Source organism: Syngnathoides biaculeatus, chromosome 12, assembly GCF_019802595.1.
Source record: "Syngnathoides biaculeatus isolate LvHL_M chromosome 12, ASM1980259v1, whole genome shotgun sequence".
Taxonomy (NCBI): Eukaryota; Metazoa; Chordata; class Actinopteri; order Syngnathiformes; family Syngnathidae; genus Syngnathoides; species Syngnathoides biaculeatus.
In genome coordinates this window covers 4657419-4671122 of record NC_084651.1, presented here as the reverse complement: position 1 = coordinate 4671122, position 13704 = coordinate 4657419, and the positions used below count along the sequence as shown (strand labels likewise).

General features: G+C 41.1%; 1 long non-coding RNA gene across 1 annotated transcript in view; it reads left to right on the top strand.

Annotated features, from left to right (window-relative positions):
- Window positions 1-13199, top strand: part of LOC133509735 (uncharacterized) — a 36340-nt gene extending 23141 nt beyond the window's left edge. The window contains exon 5 of the long non-coding RNA XR_009797435.1: window positions 10746-13199. This is a non-coding gene — a long non-coding RNA (uncharacterized LOC133509735). The remainder of the gene's footprint in view (window positions 1-10745) is intronic.
- Window positions 13200-13704: the final 505 nt, after the last annotated feature.

Genomic DNA, 13704 nt, shown 5'->3' with positions numbered 1-13704 from the left:
TACAAGATGGGATGTAAATATGGAAAGGACGGCGTGTTGTGCCGCGTGCACATCCAATCACCGTTCCGTCCCGTCGAAGCTCTGTAATGTGACTATCAATCTCAAATTCCTCGCACCCCGGCCCAAATGCCAGGTATTCGCACGTACGGAAATCATTTTAAAATCGCTTTTTCAAAACGTTTTCCCCAACATTAATGTGACCTATCGCCTGAACAACTGAAATTGAAAAATAGGAGGGATAAAAAAAAAAAAAAAAACCTTTAATCACTAACTGGGGATGTTGGTGTGTTCAGAACGTACAGATCGCATTTAAAACAATGTTGAGCGGACGTCAACAAACGCCATTTAAATTAACTCCAACTAACTCCAAATAAAGTTCAATGTTCTAGTAGGCCTTTCCTGTCATTTTTTGCTGACTTTACATTTTTTTTTTTATGTAGTTACATTTACCTAGTTAAAATTACTTGGTTATAAAATGGGGGTATGTCTATGTTCAGAATTCACCAATCATAATTCAACTCATGTTGAATAGGTCAATCAGTCTATATATATATATATATATATATATATATATTATCTGCCACCATAAGTGAGTATACATCATTTCCTATATGCTGTACTGCCCTCAAAGTATATCCAACAACGCATCTTGACAAATATGACCAGCTGATTAGTTATGAGAAAAGCAATATACTGTATCCCATGATGCACTGCATCGATTCAGAAAAACATCAGAAAATGTACGGCCGTAAAGTGCTTTGTTTACATTCATTTTGAGAAACGCGCTCGGATAAGATGTTATTTGTTCAATATTTATCACGGAAGGTCATTTCTGGGGTTACCTTGACGGTGCCCGCCACATGATTTTGTTGACTCCCATGATTATTGTGAAAATCCGGACCTAAAATTTCCAATTTTCACATAAATGATAACATTGATATTATAACCGCTTTTGTTTCACCAAACATGAACCAAATTCCCCTTCATTTCTGATTCCCCGCACAAGTTCATAAATTTTGCGTGTAAACACGATGAGGCCATCAAAGATTTTTACGGTTTCGCAGTCATAACGACCCTCCGAGGGAAAACCATAACCACAACGTGGCCTGTGACAAAAATGAGTTGGACACCCCTGAGGTAACCTGCACTCACTACACATTACAACGGCACTAAAAAATGGCCGACTCGATACGTTGGGCGTGATTCCCAACACAGCCTATATACGTGTACACAAATTTTTGCTTGTAACCTACAGTACCCGTGTGAACAGTGTAGCATGAATTTCATGACCCCATGCGCACTTTCCTCTGTCACATTCATTCTACCCTGCCCCCCCCCCCACCTTCTCCATTCATTCTTTCTCCTTTTACTCCTGCGGCGGGACTCCGAACGGAAAATCCAGGAGCGCTACGAATGTCACATCGCTTCGCAAACGCGCCGATTGTTTGTAGCCGGCGCGTACATCACGGGGGGAGTGGAAATACCGAGCCGTCGTTATGGGGCGCCCGTGGATATTGGGACGGTGACTCGGTGAAGCGCCGGTGTCAAACTTGTTTTTATCGGGGGGGGGGGGGGGGGGAGTTGTAGTCATGGTTACTCTCGGAGTAAAATCACATAACTATAGTATGATCGCCTCATTATATAACGTCTATACTGTGGCGTATAAGTTATGATGTGGTCTCCATCTGATTTCCACCCCTCCTGCATTTCATTAAGGAATATATGTTTTGTAGTTAATATTTTCATACGTATTCAATTTGTTAAGGCGGAAATTGGTGTTAAAAATTTACTCTAATAGTTTTAAAAAGTGAAAACTGCAATCTGTTCAGAAAATCTGTACAAGAATCTAGATTGTTCTTCACTTTCGACTGCTATGACCCCCCCCCCCCAGGAAATGTTGCTAAATTTTGTCATCATCATTTTCCATCACTTTAACTTATTTTGTTAAAAATATGCACCTCCTTTTGGTATTTTCACTTTCATTTTAAGCAAATCAGTAGTTCTCAGTGGAGGGTATTCCCTTTAGAGAGACTCAAAAGATCCATCCAGCCATTTTCTGCGCTCCTTATCCTCAAGAGGGTCACGGGCGTGCTGGAGCCTATCCCAGCTATCTTCGGGCGAGAGGCGAGGTACGCCATGAACTGTTCGTCACCCAATCGCGGACTTTCCTAACTCGAGTTCAGTTATGTTTAACTTTTAAACTCAAATATTACCATTTAACCTTTCAGGTCTTTGTTTTTAAACACTGACTTACCTGCCATTTTTATTCGTTTTAGCATTTTAACTACTGTAATTTCTGCACTTCTGATTATAAGCCTCACCCAGTAAGATTTTAAATGAAAAAACATTTTGTACATACATAAGCCACACCTGTTTATAAGCCGCATGTGCCCACATTGAAACATGAGATATTTACAAAGAAAGAGAGTTCGCAGAAAGTTTTGATAATATATTTTAGCTTTTCTTTCCAAAAGAGTGCCTGTGACGTGGCAATAACAGAGCAGCAATATGATAGTAATACAGTACTAACAGGGATGGGTAGAAAAAAATAGACCGGTAAAAGTCACGGAGACGCGGCAGCAACACGGTTCAGGCCGCCTGCTTTTATTACCTCTGAAAGCTATTTTTTTTTTTTTTTTTTTTTTGTGGGGGGGGAGGGTTCTTTTTACATTGCTCCAGTTCGTCCCGCTGCCGTTTCCAGCGTCTCACCATCGTTTCGTTTATGCCAAATTTACGCACAGCATCTCTGTTTGCTTATTTATCCGCCAGCTCGATTGCTTGTAACTTGAAAGCTACGTCATATTCATTTCTTCTTGCATTTTCCATGATGAGTGTCTGTTCATGCTAATTTTCATGCACAAAGATCGAAGTTACATTAAACTTGCGTCTTCCTCGACACATATATTCCACCAGTCTCATTCTTACCTTTCCTGCTCGAGCGCCCCTGACGGCCGTTAGAAAAAAAAAAAAAGCATAAATTAGCCGCATCATTGTATAAGACGCAGGGTTGAAATCATGTGACAAAAATCGCGGCTTATAGTCCAGAAATTACGGTAATTCATGTAAATGCTTAATTTAATTGTTCAAGCAAAGTGTTCATTTTAAACACCTTTTAAAAACAAATCACAGAAAATACTTTTGCAGTGGTCTCTTTTGTAAAGATGTATATAGTAATGGAGTGGCAATCGTGTATTCTTATAATAACACAGTGAGGTACATGATACATTTATATAATTTTCAGGGTCATAAGAGCCCTGCTTCGGGAAGCCATAACTCGAATGCGGCCCCCCGATGAAAATGAGTTTGACACCCCTGTTTCTAAAACACGCTCGCATAAGCCGAGGTGCTTTCCATCTGAATCTCACCCCTAAAGACCAAAAGTGGAGCGTCAACAAACAGTACAATATGGCAGCGCAGCAGGAGGCCTCTTCCAGAACAGTTTCATAATTTGGGCCGGTCCCTCCTTTGTATCGGACATTCTTTGATAAATTTACCTCCAGCTGATGCAATGCGTCAGTCTTTTTGTTCGGGCCCAAGACAATCGCCGTCTTTGGGACCTTAATGAAGTGCTAAAGTGCACACATTGCCTAAAGGGCAACGGGGTCATTTTGCTGCTCTTAACGTCGGCTGACAGCTAACGGAACGCACACCCGCTTTTGAATGGAGCCAGGGACGAAAGTTCATTGGTTGATATCATTACGGCATTGTTTGAGCCCCCCAGTACACGCTGAGGTCAGCAAAGCGTAAAGCAACTCGGTCAAGACTGAATCCCAAATATCCGTTGATGAGTCGCAGTGAGGGACCGACTAAAGGAGACAATAGATGTGAGTGGCTGGTCCGTAACGAATTACGAAAACTTAAGAGGAACATACTTGGGTGAACACGTCCGCTCTGCCTCCTTTTTTTTTTTTTTTAAAAAAAAAAAAAAAAAAAAAAATCTAGTTTAATGCAAATCCTAAGTCTAATAGTGTAAATTGTCATTTTGTTTTTGGACAACAAAAAACAGCAAATTGAACAAATTAGTCAAGTTACCTCGATTCAAACTTTTGAGAAAGACCTACATAACTGAGAATCATCATTTTTGGCAAGCACATTTGTATTTTTTTTTTTTTTTTAAATTTCACTTGCCTCATTGCATAATTGCAATGTCATTTTAATCTACTAGTACAATATCAATGAAAATCCCAGAGCGCTTGCTAAAAAATGGTGTTTCTTGTTTTCATAACTATGACTTGCAATTTGGGCGTGACATTAACACCCACCAACCCACCGTTGTTTTCCAATATAAAAGCAGATATTTGTTTTATTTGGATTCAACACAAAATATACCGTAATTTCCAGCCTATATAAGCCGTGAGTTTTTTCCACACGGTTTCAACCCTGCGGTTTATGCGGCGATGCGGCTAAGTCGTGCAGTTTTTTTTCTAACGGGCGCAAGGGGGCACCCTAGCGGAAAAGGTAAGAGTGAGACCGGTGGAATATATATGCCGCGGAAGTGACTTTTACCGGTTCGGCCATGTTAGCGCTGTGCTAGCGTGTTACTGCTGTGTCTCAGTGACTTTTACCAGTATGTTTTTTTTAACGGCCCCTGTTAGCATTAGTGCTAGCGTAGGGCTAGCGTCAGTGCCAGCGTTGCACTAGCATTAGCTCCGCGCTAGCATTAAACTCTTTTCTGTGTACAGTTTTTCTTTGTAAATATCTCATGTTTCAACGTGGGCACTTGTAGCTTTTACACATCTGCGACGTATCTATGTAGCAAATGTTATTTCCTTTTACAAATGTACTCTGTGAGGCTTGTAACCAGCTGCGCTCTGTAGGCCGGGAATTACGGTAGTCTGCCATCATGAAGGAGAACAGGAATCACAGAATATTTTCTGTTGAGCGGCTAAAATCTGATCATTTTTAAGTTCAACAGCGTCTCAATGATGAACCGATTGTCAAAATAGTTGATTGCTAGATTGGTCATGGATGAATCGATTTAGTCGACGTACCTCGCAACACTGCTGCTCCCGTCACGGCAACACCACTACAACAACTCGTACCACCAGTAAAGATACTTCAAGTAGTACGACTACTCCTACTAAGAGACCACTGCGACTATTTCTTCTACTACTACTACTACTACTACTACTAAAGGACCACCATTACAAGCTCCACTACTAGAGGTGGGGTACACGAGCCAAATATTGTACTCAAGTAAGATTATTATTATTATTATTACTTTAGAACATGACTCCAGTTAAAACTAAAAGGGAGTCATTCAAATTGTTACTTAAGAAGGAGTAAGTACTCAACAAGAAGCCTACTCAATGAGTAACTTCAGTTTTTTTTTTTCGTTTTAAATCATAGCATGAACATAAAAATATATGGGAGTTTACACACACACCCCAAACCAACATGCATCTACATTGGGCCCTACAGAAACGGTGAAGTACAGCCTCGGTTCTGGAACCTCCCCGTTCTCGAACAAACCAGTTTTCAAAACAAAAATTTTGAGTTTTTTTTTTTTTTTTTTTTGTGCTTCTCTTTTCTAAGGCAAATCGGTACTCAAACGCCCCCAACAAAACTCCTAAATAACAGAACGTGCACGGCCAGACCAGCTTTATTATTGTGAATTCGAACGAATCCCTGGAAGAAGAAAAAAAACGGAAATAACGTAACTCGTGCGGCGGTTGATCTGGTTTTCGAACAAATCACTTCTCGAACCGCCTTTTACAACGGATTGTGGTCGAGAACCGAGCCTGCGCTGCATTTGCTTTATTCACTTAAATGACTTCATGGAGAAGCTGTTTTGCTGAACAGACTTATTGATTATGCGCACGTGTTCGTGTGTGACACCACTGATGTGTTGATGCTAACTTTGCAATCTCCACTGCTAAAACAACAATAAAAAAGATTGGAAATTTACCGCAAGGTGTTTTTTTTTTTTTTTTTTTTAAGTTAGAAGTGACCAGAAATATCCAAGTTTTGGGGGTCACAATGTAAGAACTGCATCACAGTTTGTTTGTTTTTTTTAGGGGGGGGGCCCTGTAAAACAGGTGTCAAACTCAAGGCCCAGGGGCCAGATGCGGCCCGCCACATGATTTTGTGTGGCCCGCGGAGGCCAATCATCTCTGTCAACTTCCATGATTCCTGTGAAAATCTGGACCAAAATTTCAAAGTGTCATATAAATGATCATGTTGAGATATTATAAGCCTTTTTGTGTTTCCAAATATGAATAATGGCTGAAAAAACTCATTACCCTTGATTTCTGAATCCCAAACTAGTTCATAAATTTCAGGTGTAAATATGATGTGGCGATTAAACATTTTTTTTTATGGTTTCGCAGTCATAACGGCCCTCTGAGGCAAACCTTGACTATCATGTGGCTCGTGACAAAAATTAGTTTGACACCCCTGCTGTAAAATAAACAGTTGCATGGCGTCCCCCCCCCAAAAAAAAAAAAGTGAGTGATTTTGATAGGCAATGTGCGCGGTCAGGTGACTGCCTTGTGTCGTCTAATTGGTGAAAAATGAGTCATTTTGATTGGTTTGCGATGGTTACGTAGTGATCATGTGACTGTTATGCCACCTGATTGGTGTATTTGAGTGAAATGACGAGTGATCCCGTGTGATTGGCGCAACGGGGGGCCTAAGTGGAAGTCGAACATAGATCCTAAAAATAGACATCCACACGCAATAGTGTATAAATGAAATTCACAAACGTCATTGTAACACGGAGTACTGATCCTTCTTCACGCTAGTAAAAGTAAAAAAGTACAGTGCATTGAAAGTGCTCTGACAGTTCATGGAAAATATTGCTGGAGTGAATTTAACAGTAAGTTGGTTAGCACCACTAACTACTACTAACCCGAGTACCACATCTGATCACTACTATGAAGTAGGCTTAGGAGTGATAAACCGAAGGGGCCGGATAGCCATTCATAAAGGCAAGAAAAAGGACTGTATCTGTAGCATACCCATCACCGATACATAATCCATCAGGAATCCTTCGTTACATCGGTTGGAGAGCCGTGGAATGGATATCGCGAGGCTCGGAATTTGTTGCCCGAGGCTCTACAGTTTTAATCTCACAAGCGTGAGAATTGACCCCTCCGTGGATATTGCGCAATCCGCGTCACTGACCAATCAGAGGCCAGAGATCTGCATAAACCACGCCCCGTTTTTGCTCCCGCCATTTTCTCTGACAACATTGAATGGTCCAGTATAGGTTTTGTTAGCGTTTTATCGCGTATTTGGGTTCTTTAACAATAGATATGGTTAAGAGGTGTAGTCACTGACTTTGTAATAGTGACGACAGGTATCCTGAAAGGTTAGTTGGTGGAGTTCGATTCGTACCCTTTCCAAAACCGAAGACCCAGTACGAAAAATGCCTTCGATGGATCAAACGTTGTGGAAGACCGCATCATCAACAAAATCCATCTAATATCAACCGGAACAGATATGTTTGCACGAAGGTATGCCTTATATTTGATTTTCAATACGTCTCGTATAAATGAATTCGAAGTTCTTCGCTAGCATAACAGTGCTACGTGTCAACGATTGACACACTTATTCTTTGTTGAGCGATATTTAGCGATGATCGGACTGCACAAACGTGTCACTTTCTTGCCAGCTCGCGGCCGAAGCTTAACCAGACTGTGTTTGCACGAAGATATGCCCTGTATTTGATTTTTAATACACGTCTTGTATAAATGAATGAGACGTTCTCCGCTAGCATAACATTGCTACGTGTGAATGATTGAATGAAATCAGAAGCATGGCTTCTCTCTCAGTTAAGAATGTATTGGATTTAGAATCTATAATTTATCGTTGATTTGAATGAAATCAGAAGCATGGCATCTGTCTCAGTTAAGAATGTAATGTATTGTATTTGCCATTTTTACAAATTGTTTGTCTTACGTCAGCGCACGTGGCGTGACGTCACTTCAGAAGGCGTGGTTAAGTGCCCTGTACGGAGGGGTCAATTCTCGCGCTCTGCTCCGCTGCTGTGCGGGCATGTACAGTTATGTTTACAACCAAATACAACAGTTTTGGGCAGCACCGACACGACGAGTTTAACTACATTTCTCCGTCCCGTCACCATTTCAAAATAAAATAGATTTGAAGTTGTTTAGCTGCTTCGGTGGTCACAGTGACAGCAAAGTAGCGTTCGTCACCTACTTTTTTTAAGCCTGCTGTCGACACCGCCACAAAAGTTTAACCGTGCAGATGAACGGCAGTGTAGATCTCGGCAATTCCCGTGAGCTATCCATCGGTAAGTTGCTTCTTCTCTGGTGCAATTACAGCCCTCTTTTACATTCGGGTGTTGATACTGTGGCGACCGCAAAAAGAAACTTCCGTGAGGACACACAGCCAGGTAGCCTCGACACTAACACGCCGACTTAGTTTAAAAAAAAATTTGTCATCACTAGTGGAATTGTTTGGCGGGGGGGGGGGGGGGGGTAGCGGATCTGTGGAGTGGCATTCCTATCTTGAATAGCACTGAGCAAGAGACCCCCACACCCTCTGCTCTTTTAATTAAATTTTGTTGGGCATGTATTTTCTCTTCAAAATAAATTGTTGTGGTCTATTTACAAATTGTTTTAACTAAACATACACTATATGTAATTTATTTTAAGTGCCATAAAGCTCTTTTAGATGATCTGTTAGATGTTTGAAAATAGGAGTACAGTAGACAAATGCCATTTTATAGAGTTGGGTTAATTAAGGCAAGGTTCTTTGATTTGTTTACAACAAATGTTAACTACGGAATCGTCTCTACATCAAGCCGTATCGATCCCACACTGAACCGAATAGTATTGCATTAATCCACCCTTAAAGATATCATTTTTGGATCTAATAACGTGTATCGAATCAACCTCATTCCAGAAATTCCCAACCCCATTTCTGCTACTACCACTACAACTGCTGAACTACCGCCACAATTATTACTATGCTAAACTTGGACGTTTTTTGTGGTGGTGGTGGGGGGTGGGTAGGGGTGTGTGTGTGTGTGTGGGGGGGGGGGGGGTGCTGAAGATTTTGGGACAGATGGCATTTAGCTCTAGCTGTGCCGAGCTCAGTGGGACCCGAAGCTTAAGAGGTTAGGCTTGTCAAAACCACTCTGTTCATTTAGCGCCTAACAAAGTCGGGACTGTCAGCCTGTTCCGTTTAATAAACTTAAGATTTTCCTTTTGTCAATGTCCGAGCAACATTTTTTCGCAACCCAGTGACCCCAGCGGTATCCTCGAGTGCACTGCGACTTGGCGGGAATGGAAGTTTTTCAAAACGAGCAGCAGATTGTTTGCCAGTCCCTAAAAAGTCCAAAATGAAGGCCTTCATGATGCTTAAAATGACAGTTAATCCTTACATCTGAACTCCAAAAGTCTTATAAATACCGCAGACTCAAAGGATCTTGTATTCCCCAGAAGCCGTAGTCAAGAGTTACTAATTGCTCTGAAGTAATTAAAAAAAATATGTATATCACTTTTATTGTCCTGCGGGTACAAAATATCACAAACTTGTCGCAACTAGGCTATGCTATGTTTTGAGCAAACTCTTCATGGTCATATTTAATGAATCCTAAATTGCTAAAGTGGCTGTAAAAGCGGTCTTGAAGTCTTGAATTGGACTTGCTTAAATCTACAGTTACCACACAACATTTTTGTAACCTTACAGATTACACATTGTGGGATAATTTATACATTTCAAGAAAGTCATAAAAAAGGCAGTATCACCCATCCCTAATACTGTAATTTCTCAAAAATAATGTGCAATTTTTTTCCCAAAATATTTTCAAAAAGTTGATAAAGTGCATTATATATAGGTATAGATGAAAAATGAAAAATACAATCACATTGTATAGTCAAATACAGGTCTATAGAATGTTTTAAAAAGGTATACATGTACATTTTGATATGATATTCGAAGTCTTATGTTACACATTTATATTTATTACGGTGATGTGCGCCCCCAACCTGAACTCTATGACCTCCTTGGGGTGCTTGCATTTTACGAGCGTTAGGGTAGCATGTTTGTTGCTACTGAACCAAACATCAGAAAGAACCGCACGTGAGTTTGTTTTAATTTCATCGAAGAAAAAAAATGTCGACTACAACGGCTAGTTGTGCAGCTGCTTTTAAAAGAAATGTCATCACTCGTGACAATGACACCACCAACCGGGAAGTAGCGCGGCAATCCGAGACAACAACGTGAGCTCAGAGGACGTAATAGTTTTTTTCCAGACTGCAGTATGTGTTGTCAACAATATTAATAAAATGTTATGCCATCATTGAGCATTTATTTTAGTTGGTTGAGGGATTACGGCTTCATCAGCTCTTGCACAATGGTTATTATTAATGATTGTTGTACGGACAGGTTTTTGAAAAACAATACAAGTACAAACCTAACAAAATATAAATACAGATGATTCCTAATATTTTGAGCATATGGGTAGCAGCAAATTGGGGGTGCGTATTATACATTGGTAGAAGGGTTTCCTGATTTATTTATTTTTTTCTTCCTTTGGGAGTGCGCATTATATACTTCAAGGCGCATAGTACTCAAATTACAGTAATTGGTAAATTTGAACGTTCTAAATCCAGATGACCACAAGAGGGAGACATACAGCAGTGTTATTTTTTTCAGTTCTGTACAGTATTCTCCATACAGTGCATGAGCAGTAGTGTCACCTTCCTTACTCTCCTGTAGTAGATCTCAAATGCAAAATGCTCATCTCACCCTCGTTTCTCAATTTGTTTCAGTGTTTGCGGCGGGGTTAAAGGTCGAAGGCAGGCGAGCGGTGACCTCTTGGGAGAAGGCCGCGGTGACATCTGACCCTTAACCGGGTGTGCCGCTCAACCCCGGAGGATACACCTCAACAATGGCCGGGCACGTGCCTTGGCCTGGTCACCATGGTAACGAAGGACCTTTTGGCACGAGGGAGGCCGTGCGGCGGGCGGTCGGGGGCGTATCGGTCATAACTGTCTCTTTATTGTGATTGGTGTTCGCCATCTGCTGCCAATTGACTTGAATACGTGGGACACGTCCGCGCCAGCATTGAAGGGGCCGACTGCGTAATCTCTGCAGGCAACTGTGAAGGTGCTTTTTATTCTCACAATCACCTGGAGAGATTCTGCAGTTTGTCTCACAATGTGATCGTACTGTTTTAGCAGTGGGGCCATTTCTTTAAAAAAAAAAAAGAAAAAAAATTAAATTGCTGGTCCCCGATGACATCAGCATTTCTCTCTCTTCTGGTTGGTTGGTTGGTTGGTCACAGCAAATCTTGTTACAGGCGACTTCAAACAGCGAAACTCGTCTATGGCCATCAGTACGTTTTATTTTTTCTATTTTTATGCAAGAGCTCACGATGAATTTGTTGAATTGTATTTGAATCTTTTTAGCCAGAGCAAAAAAAAAAAATTGTTCAGCAAGCAAAACACAATATGTATATTAGCATCTACTTTTACGTGTGGTTAGACGATCTGGCGCAAAAAAAAATGTTTACTTTACATTACATTTACATTACTGCAAACTACGGCATTATTTGCCCTTAAAATTAAGCCAAAAGACAATACAACATAATTTTTTTCCCCTCAGTAAATCCCCCAAAAGGTGTTTTAATAGAATAAAAACCATAATGTGTAGATCTAATTTTGTATTATAGAGAAACCGTTCTACAAAAATGTAATGATTTTTAAAAAAAGTCGGTGAGTCTATGAACGAATATGAGGGTCGCACTGGAAAAAAATAAATAGTAAATAGTTGCAATATGACAAGAAGAATTGTATTTTTTAATAGACTTTAACTGACTAAAACGTAATTTCATTTAATGTAAACTTTGTTTGACAAAGACTTCTTTGATTACTATAAACATTTTGACTGCAGGGCGGCACGGTGACTCAACTGGAAAGCTTTGGCCTCACGGTTCTGAGGTCCAGGGTTCGATCCTGGCCCTGCCTGTGTGGAGTTTGCATGTTCTCCCCGTGCCTGCGTGGGTTTTCTCCGGGCGCTCTGGTTTCCTCCAGCATCCCCCAAAAAAACATGCAACATTAATTGGACACTGTAAATTGCCCCAAGGTGTGATTGTGAGTGGGGCTGTTTGTCTCAATGTGCCCTCCGATTGTCTGGCGACCAGTTCAGGGTGTACCCCGCCTCCTGCCCGTTGACAGCTGGGATAGGCTCCAGCACTCCCACGACCCTCATGAGGATAAGCGGCAAAGAAAATGGATGGATGGATTTTGACTGCATAACATAACATAGATCCAGAAATATTATTATATGAGAGACATAACAGAACATCTAGCCTTTAATCTGCCTTTTTTTAATTTAAAAATAAAACAACAAAAATGTAAATTTTAATCTAAAATTAGGATTGAATTACCATGTGGTCGACCTTCAGTCGGTAGCAGTATTCAGTTACCAACCTGACTGTGGACTGTTTCACAAATACGTTTCGATGTATGTTTCACTACAACAGAGTGGAGATTTTAAGATTGACTCTATCAAAAAAGGACATAACATGATGAAAAATATGAAACTGAAGTATAATTATTTTGTTCACGGTTTGAGCCTCTAAAACGACAAAATGCTGCTCGTGTTGTCACTGAAGGCATCAAAGGGGTTCTTAAAATGCCAGACCCCATGATGACGGGGAGCACAGCAATTTCAGGGATACATGGGAAATGTTCAGTATGATTTTTAAAACTAGAAAATACATGATTAATATGAAGCATTTTAAAATAACTTGTCGTGGGCAACAGAACCATGTAAAAATAAATAAATAAATAAATAAAATAGTATTGATTAACCACTGTAGTTAGCAAAGTAGGTAACGGGACGTGACACTCATGTACATTCAATTAAAAAAAAAAAAAAAAAAAAAAAAAATTTTGAAAAATTAAGAAAGTTAGGGTTTTGATACTTATTCTTGTCCGATATATGCATAACTGGCTGTCCACTTGAAATCAGACGTCACAGTTTCGTTACTCGATCACATTTGCATGACGAATAACTGATGAGGGATTCAAATAAAGTGAAATTAAAACAAAGGATGCGAGGTGGGCACAAAGTCGCGAGAGCGCTTTTTCCTCGTCAAGGCTGCCGCTTGTCCCGCCACCAGTCGTCGTCCCCCCCTCCCTCATCTCTTTTCCCATTTTTCCCTCCTCTTGTGTTAGCCCCACTGTCTCGCCCCCCACCCCCGCGTCCACCTCTATTCTGCCGTGATTTGGTGAAATCTCAGCTGGCAACTGTGAGTCGTTCACTTGCTCCTCTCACAATGGCCTCTGGGATTATGCTAAACGCGGCCCCTCGCCCTCCCGCGCCCATCGACCGGCATCAGCGACGCCCTTTCGGGGAGGGCGCGAGGCGAGGGATACTGCGGCCCTCAATGAAGATGTCACTGCGATTACACAAGGGCCTCTCACCCGGGACCTGTCTGCTCTTCCTCACCTCCCTCCTTCCGCACTTTATTTTTTATTTTATTTTTTTTTTTGTCAGGGACTGGGACGGGGTTGGGGTAAAAAAAAAAAACTCTTTTTGAAGCACAGCCTCCTTTCATAATGCATGCCTCGCTCGGATTTGCATGCGCTCACTTTCCAGATGCTTGTGCTGCCATCTTGACTTACAGTGATGTGTACTGTACACTCGAGCGCATTTTCCCATGGCCGATAAGGCGCCGCGCGCTCGTTTCTCAAAATAATAGCGTAGTATTTTCACGGGAGG